This window comes from Temnothorax nylanderi, unplaced genomic scaffold, assembly GCF_030848795.1.
Source record: "Temnothorax nylanderi isolate EJ_2023f unplaced genomic scaffold, tnyl_v1.0 TNYL_tig0526_pilon, whole genome shotgun sequence".
Lineage (NCBI taxonomy): Eukaryota > Metazoa > Arthropoda > Insecta > Hymenoptera > Formicidae > Temnothorax > Temnothorax nylanderi.
In genome coordinates, this window is record NW_027249588.1 from 90515 (window position 1) to 98307 (window position 7793).

Here is a 7793-nt window from a genome sequence, read left to right on the forward strand (position 1 = left end):
AGACTCTAGAACACGATAAAAACTTCCATGATTACGTAGAATGTTCTCCAAATGTATTAGTCATCTTCTATTAGGTGTAAGTACGCGAAGATGCAAACAGAACGCGTTGCATGAAGAATCGAGCGCATAGGCGGACACGGATAAAGTGTGTACAGAGGCGTTTATAATTATTTCTCAAAAATGGTTTATCGTAACATAACTTTCTCATACATGATTGAATTTGTAAAAAAACAACCTTTTATTTGATAATCGGAAAAAATTTTAAAATTTTGAAAAAAATGTATGGTGGCGGGGGTATGTTAAAAAATAAAAGAAATAAAAAAAATATTTTGTTATTATTTCAAAGTACTTTTGAAGCCATTTAATTTACATTTTTGAAAACTTTTCTATCTCTTATAGTTTCGGAGATATTCGGCCCGAAAGAGAAAAATCGATTTTTTCCGAAGGGGTGTTCACTCTCTAAACATGCGTATGGGCACGTATAAAAAAAGACGTATCTCTTATTTTTGTCTACACAGCAACATATATAAAGCTCATCAAGATCGGAGTGGGACACCTCCGTGGGTTTCCTTGTTAGATCTTTGGCAGCCTTATAGCCCAGTAAAATGACTCCAAATTTGTCGATTTGGAGGAAATAATTCGAACAGGGCTGAAACTTTGTAAACAGGCTTGTTTTAGGGTACTATTTAACATATTAAAAGTCCCCATGTGTAGACGCTACGTTGCGGGCAGGGGAGGGTCCAAAAGGTCCAAAAAACCAGTTTTTCGCAAATAACTCGGAAAATATCAACTTTACGGAAATTTATGTAGATATAAAAATTGTAGCTTACAAAATTCCGCATAATTTCGTTTTTTATTCAAGTTTGTACGACCAAATGGAGCAGAGATAGCATTTTTTTAAACACCGGTAGTTTTGCGACGCAACGAAAACGCGTACGCGCGTCGCGCATTTTTCGCTAATATCTCGAAAATGGACTCTCGAATTGAAAAATGTTCGAAATAAAAGTTGTATAGAATCTAATTACGAACAATTTCGTTCTTTATTCATTTCTCTACGGTCCAAATTCGCCGAGTTATTAATTAAAAGACAATTTTTTTTATGTTGATAGTGGATGTTTTGCATGTAAAAATCAGTATTAACTCTGAAAGTATAGGTCGTACATATATAGTATGTATAATGAAAGTTAAAGAGAATAAAATTTTGAACATGTTGATGTATGCATGAATCCATTTTGGTAAAGATAGCTTGAAGTTAAGAGCAAAAAACATGAAAAAATGTCATTTTTGAGTGCATTTTGGAAAATAACTTTTTCTGATTGGTTGGAGGCAGTAATGTTATGTATTTTTCTTGAAGATATTTTAATTATCTTTAAAATGAGAAGTCGTAGACCTTTTTTCATTGAAACGTTGATGAGTTACAGGCGTTTAAATATTGAAGAAAAAAAATCAATTTTTGTTAAATTAACATTTTAGTCCAAAAATATATGGATAATAATTTTTCAAAAATTTATTTTACCTTGTTTTCATTACTTTATATATATATGAACGTGCTGGAGTAGTATAAGTCCTTCGCAAAGTATGTTTTATTTTAAAAAACAGTTCATGAATATTGCTGTATTTTTGATAAATTGTGGAAAAATTGCATTATCATTCCTTTTTTTGTAAATATCTTTGTTTCTATTAACTTTACGAAAAAACTTCAAGAGACCGAAATTAAAGCTGACAAAATTTCCTATAAAATAGAGTTTATGGCATGTAATTTTGAATGCATCGTGATGGGAAACTGGCGTTTCAAAAGACAGGTAAGTTTACGTATGTAGCAGATCATCACTATGAGTTGCCTGAAATGATGAAAAAACGTGTCCTTAACAATTTTTCTGTACTTATTGAAGTGTCAGAAGTTATTCTTGGGGTCTTTCTGAATCGTTTGGTACTAGGCCGATATTTTTAGGACCGATAGTACTGTACGTAGGTACTAAAGATTGAGAAGGGCCCGAAGCCTGTATGCGGCGCGCGGCGCGGCAAACACACGTTACGACTTGTTTTATTTAAAAAATCATAACTCACGAACAATTTGATGAAGCTTAATGATCAAACACGCAAATTAAAGCTAAAAGTAGTGCAAATGAGAAAAAAAATATGAGATAATTATTAATTAAATAAGAATACTTAATTTTATTGCCGCAAATTTGGTAATTTTTAAATGGTACAGAAGTCGGTGGAATAATAGTTGCAGATGCATAATACAATTATAATTACATAATCACCTATGATTGTTATATTGTATGTAATAAATATTAATTGTGTGTATCAAATTGTATTAAAAATGTTCTTTTAATCAAATGCACGCGCGAGCAATACAGCGTGACTGACTATTTTTACGCGTTCGCGGTTCTGTATTTGAACCTTTTATCGACCGTGGCTGTAAGTAGGTCGGTAACCGACCTAGAGGTAGCGCGCTCATCTGCACCGCTCTGCACCGTAGCTCACCGGGTAACGGAACTCATTTATGCTCCTCACTGTACATCTAATCCTGAAAAATGATAGGATACATTTTAATAATTGTTTTTTAAGAGAAAAATATAAAAATTTATTTAAAATGTTTATGCGAAACATTATTAAAAAATAGTTACGAGGGTTCCTCTTTCCGCAGAAGTCACTCGCCCGACTTGTTTCACTCCTCGACGTCCGATGACTCTATTCGGTGTCTGAACGGTTGTAATTCCCGTCTCATCCATATTCCATATGCAGTGAGCCCGAAAATGCCTTGGAAATGCACCCGGACTGCTTACTGACCGATTAGCCCCAAACACAAGTTTCAGGTTTGATCGCCCACGAAATATTAGACATCAACGATAATGAAAAAACTACACTGGATTCGTCTTCAGCATGCATTACTCTTTATAATCACGTACCTCGAGATTTGGAGAGCAAATATTATTGCAGATATTACAAAATTTCCACGCGCAGAAAATGTAACTTTCACCTTTCGAAAACACGTTTGCCCTCGTAAAAATCATAACACGGCAGGTAACCTGCCGAAACTCCGTTGGTCACATGGGTACTATAAGCAGCGTTTACAATGTTAATAGCGAGTTCGCACAATATACAGGTTCCGAGATATTTGATTAGACGTATTTACCCCGTAGACGTTTTAGCCCCGGTCTCCCCTATATATATGATAAAACATTTTAATTCTCACTTTATACCTTTCCTTACTTTCTTTCCTATCAAAATATATATTTCCATAAACATCTGCTGTACGATTTGGATGACGTATTTTTGGAACATTCTATAAACATTATTCAGATAGTTTTAGAGAGCTACTTTTCATATTCCTTGAATATAATACAGAATATTCTTTCAATCTATTTTTCAATATTAAAACTGGTTCCATTTTGACATTCTATAAAGCTTCTTTTCATATTCCTTGAATGTAATACAGAATATTCTTTCAATCTATTTTTTAATATTAAAACTAGTCCCATTTTGACATTCTATACATATTCATAAAACATTATTTCCATCTTATTAGCATATTGTGGGAATATTCTAATATTCTCGAAAAATATTTATAGAATATTCGTAGAAAATGCTTGTGTTATCTGGGGTGGTACAAAATATTTCTAACTGAATTGCGAAATTTCCCACTCGGCATGTTATGTTGCTGAAATATTGAAATATTCGGAAATGGTGCAGAAATATTTCGTTAACATTTCATTTGTAACTATGCATCTGAAATATTTCAGAAATGTACCTGCATCATGTTTTTTATAATATTGCATTAACAATATTTCTGAAATCTTTCAGAAAGTTGTTTGCAATATTTGTAAGTTTCTGTAATATTGCAAAAAAATGTAGCAGATGCAATATTTCAGAAATATTTCTGAAACATTATAAAAGTAATATTTTGTTTGCATTGCACGAATAATATTTCTGTAACATATCAAACGCAACATTACATTTAAAATATTTCTGAAAAATTTCTGAAAGATTGCGTAGGTAATGAAAAATTGAATTGCAGGCAGTGAATTTCTACAATATTGCAGAAGAAATATTGCAGATGTAATGGTTTAGAAACATTTCTGATACATGATAAAACTATTATTACGTTTACATTGAACGCGTTATATTTTTGAATGTTTCACATACAACATTGCATTTGTAATATTTCCGAAAAATTGCTGACAGACTTTAGAACTTATAAAAAATTAAATTTATTATTATTTAATATTGCATTTTATTGCATTTTTTCTCTTTTATTAAGAATTTTCTAATATTCCAAATTTTGTCATATGGCATTTTTAATATAAAATATAAAATATTTAATAATATTTAATATAAAATAATATTCGACGCTAACTGGCAAAAAAGATTTATTCGTATATCTGTATTGTTAATATTGTTATGCGATAGCTTTATGCTCACCAAAATAAGCAAGTATAAGAAAGAAAGAAGCGTCAGAGTCAGAGGCTCACCACTACCCTGTTCGATCATCGATGTCAAGCAACAAGGCGCCGGTATACTACTTGGATGGGTGACCGGCTGAGAGAGCGGATTTCTTCGGACAAATGCGCGGCGGCTATACGCACATAGCTTAATATATTTTATTTGTTCCGGTAACAAATTATTTCATTTTTCACATATCAACAAATAGTTTTTGCGTCAGTAACAAAATTTTGTTTGCTAATACAAAACATTTTTCTCAGTGTAAAATGTATTTGAAATATTTCTGAAGTGTTTCTGCAATATTTCGTAGATATATTTCAGAAATTTTTTAGAATTATTGCCGAAATCTTTCAGCAAAGTTGCATTTGAAATAATTATGCCGATTGAAACATTGCAGAAATGTTGCAGAAACGGTCGTGAAATATTTCTGAAATATTGATGAAAGGTGTAATATTTCAAATGGAATTTTGCAGAAATGTTTCTGAAATATTACATGCCGAGTGGGTTACTACGTTTAGGTTAGGTTAGGTAACGTGATAGCGTTACTTCTGTAGTAATTTATTCATTTACCTGGAGTGAATTATAAGTTTACTACAAAACCCTGTTTATGCAGAGAAATTATCGTAAGTTACTACAGAAGTAACGCTCGTGTAAACATATATAGTAATTAATTGTTTCATGCCATAATTGAGGTTATTCGATCTTGATTGTGGAAACTGCATATATATAAATTTTAATAGGTTAAAAGGATCTAACTCTTATATATCTTATAATGATATAAAGCCAATGGCACACAATACGATTTTTAGATGTAAAAGAAGAAAAAGGATTACCTTTGATATAAATAACGTATAATTTTCGACGTGATCGACATGAGATCCCGGCCTGCCCGGCCATAGAAGGAAACAGAAAGAGATCAGGATCGGAATTACATGCAGATGGCGCGGCGTTGGCATAGAAGGATAGCATATGGATATACAAACTTGTCCATTTTGGGATATTCCTACAGTGTCCACAAATGTATATCCTATGGATATCTTTATAAGGTCCATGGACATCCCGACAAGAAATGGACATAAAACGGACATCCATAGAATATCCTGTGCTGTCTGGGTTGAAAGTGAGGTTAGGATAACGGAGAAAAATTAGAAGGAGAACGCGGCGAGGGGGAAGGTAGGAGGGGTACAAAGTGAGTTAGGCCTGCAACTCACCCCGAAATTTGTTACCGAACCGGCAACGATGAGATAACCAGCTCTAACTATGAAATATCGAAAGTACATCGTGTGACAAGTAAATAAACGAAAGTTCGCTAAAGTTCGCGCGTCGGAACAATACAAAATAGCGTCTTGAACATAGAGTACGGTAGGATTCTTCTCGATTTTTTTTCATATTTTTGGCTTGATAAAATTTAAATTATTAGTATCGAATTTTATTCAGAAAAGTGTAAACTTTAAGAATATGCATTATAAAATAGTCAAATATATCATTAATACAATGAAATTTGGCGAAAAGTCAAATTTTTCGATATTTTTTTTATATTTTCTCTAATAAAACACGCCATAACTTTTTTGTGGTTAACTTTTCGACAAAAATGTTCAAATAAAAGTTGTAGAGCGTACTTTTTTACATAAGAAACACCTATAATGGTAGATACAATGATGTTTAAACGTACGTGAAGAAATTTTAATTACGCACGAGGTTGTTGCGTACTATGGCGATCCATAGTCATATTATACCTAAAACTTTGAATACATTTGCTTTCAAGTAGTAAAATGATTATGAACTAACCATTATTGTTATTCTTACTATTAGGACAAGCCGGTCGTCGTATGGTGTCCCACTATTATTATTATTATTATCATTATTATTACTTTATAATTATTGCCAGAGCTCTTTTAGTTCCAATCATAAATCTACTTACGCACAATACCACGGGAAGGATAAGAGTTGGACTTTAAAAGTGCATGTTTTTTTTACTTTTTTTGTACTTTTTTTATTTACTTTTTTGATTTACTTTTTTGTTTTTTCTAATATTTTTGAAGTTTTTTTAATTTTTATGTTTTAATATAATATATTAACGCGAAAAAACTTATTCATCATCCTCACTCTCGTCATTTGAATTATTGCCACATTTTCCAGTACATTTGCTAATTTTACTGCAGGACAAATCAGCAGCACGGCAAGGACATGAAATAGATGTTCTGCAAGAAAAACTTTTTGAACTACAGTTACATATATATGTTTTTGTAGTAATTGAAAACTTGTAGGACCTTCAAAATAAACGGGAATCAGTTGTCCATTAATTAATTGCCATCCATACTCTTTTGGATCAAGAATTTCAATGACTGGGAAATGAGCATTTTTCCACACATATACTTGCCACGTACATCTTTTTAAGTGTTGAAGAAAAGTAGGAAATGCAGGTGGCAGTTTTTGTAGAGATAGTTTTAATTTTGCCAATGTAACGCGCATTTCATTTATATCGCTGTGTTTGTCAACGTGCTTTCTTTTTGTATCGTAAAGTCGAAAAATAAATTTTGTGCAGGCAATAATAATATCTTGAGTTATAGTTTCTCCGAGATTATGTAACGAACAGCGCGTAATATTGTCGCTTGTTCGTTTCGCGAGCGCACATATTATAAGTATCGCACTATAGTTGAAGAATAATATAATGGAAGGAACGCGGAAATAACTAAACAGCATATATTTTGATTAGTTCGTTTATTAAGCGTGCTACATCCATTGAATGTACCGGCACACGTCGCTCTCGGAAAATCACGCGATTTTCGCGTGACGCTCTCACGTATCCGCCTGGACCCTAGTCCCTTACTCCGGGACCCCACCGAACTGGGGGTATAAATACAGGCCCCGCGGGCCGGATACTTCTGTTCTGTTTCGACTTTTCGGTTTTTACATTCGGTTCCGACATTATCTGAGAGCAACGTGAGCTGATTTCGAACTTAGCCGCGAGCGCGTATACTGTGATCGAACTTAGCCGCGAGCGCGTTTACTGTGATCGAACTTAGCCGCGAGCGCGTTTTCTGTGATCGAACTTAGCCGCGAGCACGTTTGCTGCGATCGAACTTAGCCGCGGGCGCGTATCTTGCGATCGGACTTAACCGCGAGCGCGTTGAATGTCAGCCGAACATGCCCGCGAGCACGAACCGCTGCACCTCCTCGCAGCACGCACCGTTGTCGATGTGCCCGCGATCCTACCTGTAAAAAGGCATCAAAGTGTGGTTTACAATAAATTGGTTGCAACGTATTATCCAAATAATTTCATTCTACTTACCTCCTGACTTTAAACCCGACTCTTCCAGTCGATGCGCGCCTCCCCCAGGGCG

General features: G+C 34.0%; 1 long non-coding RNA gene across 2 annotated transcripts; it reads right to left on the bottom strand.

Annotated features, from left to right (window-relative positions):
• Window positions 1-2148: 2148 nt before the first annotated feature.
• LOC139783653 (uncharacterized) lies at window positions 2149-5900 on the bottom strand. 2 transcript variants are annotated; one of them, XR_011721340.1, is made up of 3 exons: window positions 5283-5900; window positions 2634-3170; window positions 2149-2533 (listed from the first exon to the last, which is right to left on the bottom strand). It is a non-coding gene; the product is annotated as an uncharacterized lncRNA (long non-coding RNA). The 2 variants fall into 2 exon arrangements; XR_011721339.1 differs by lacking the exon at window positions 5283-5900 and having other exon boundaries at window positions 2634-3303.
• Window positions 5901-7793: the final 1893 nt, after the last annotated feature.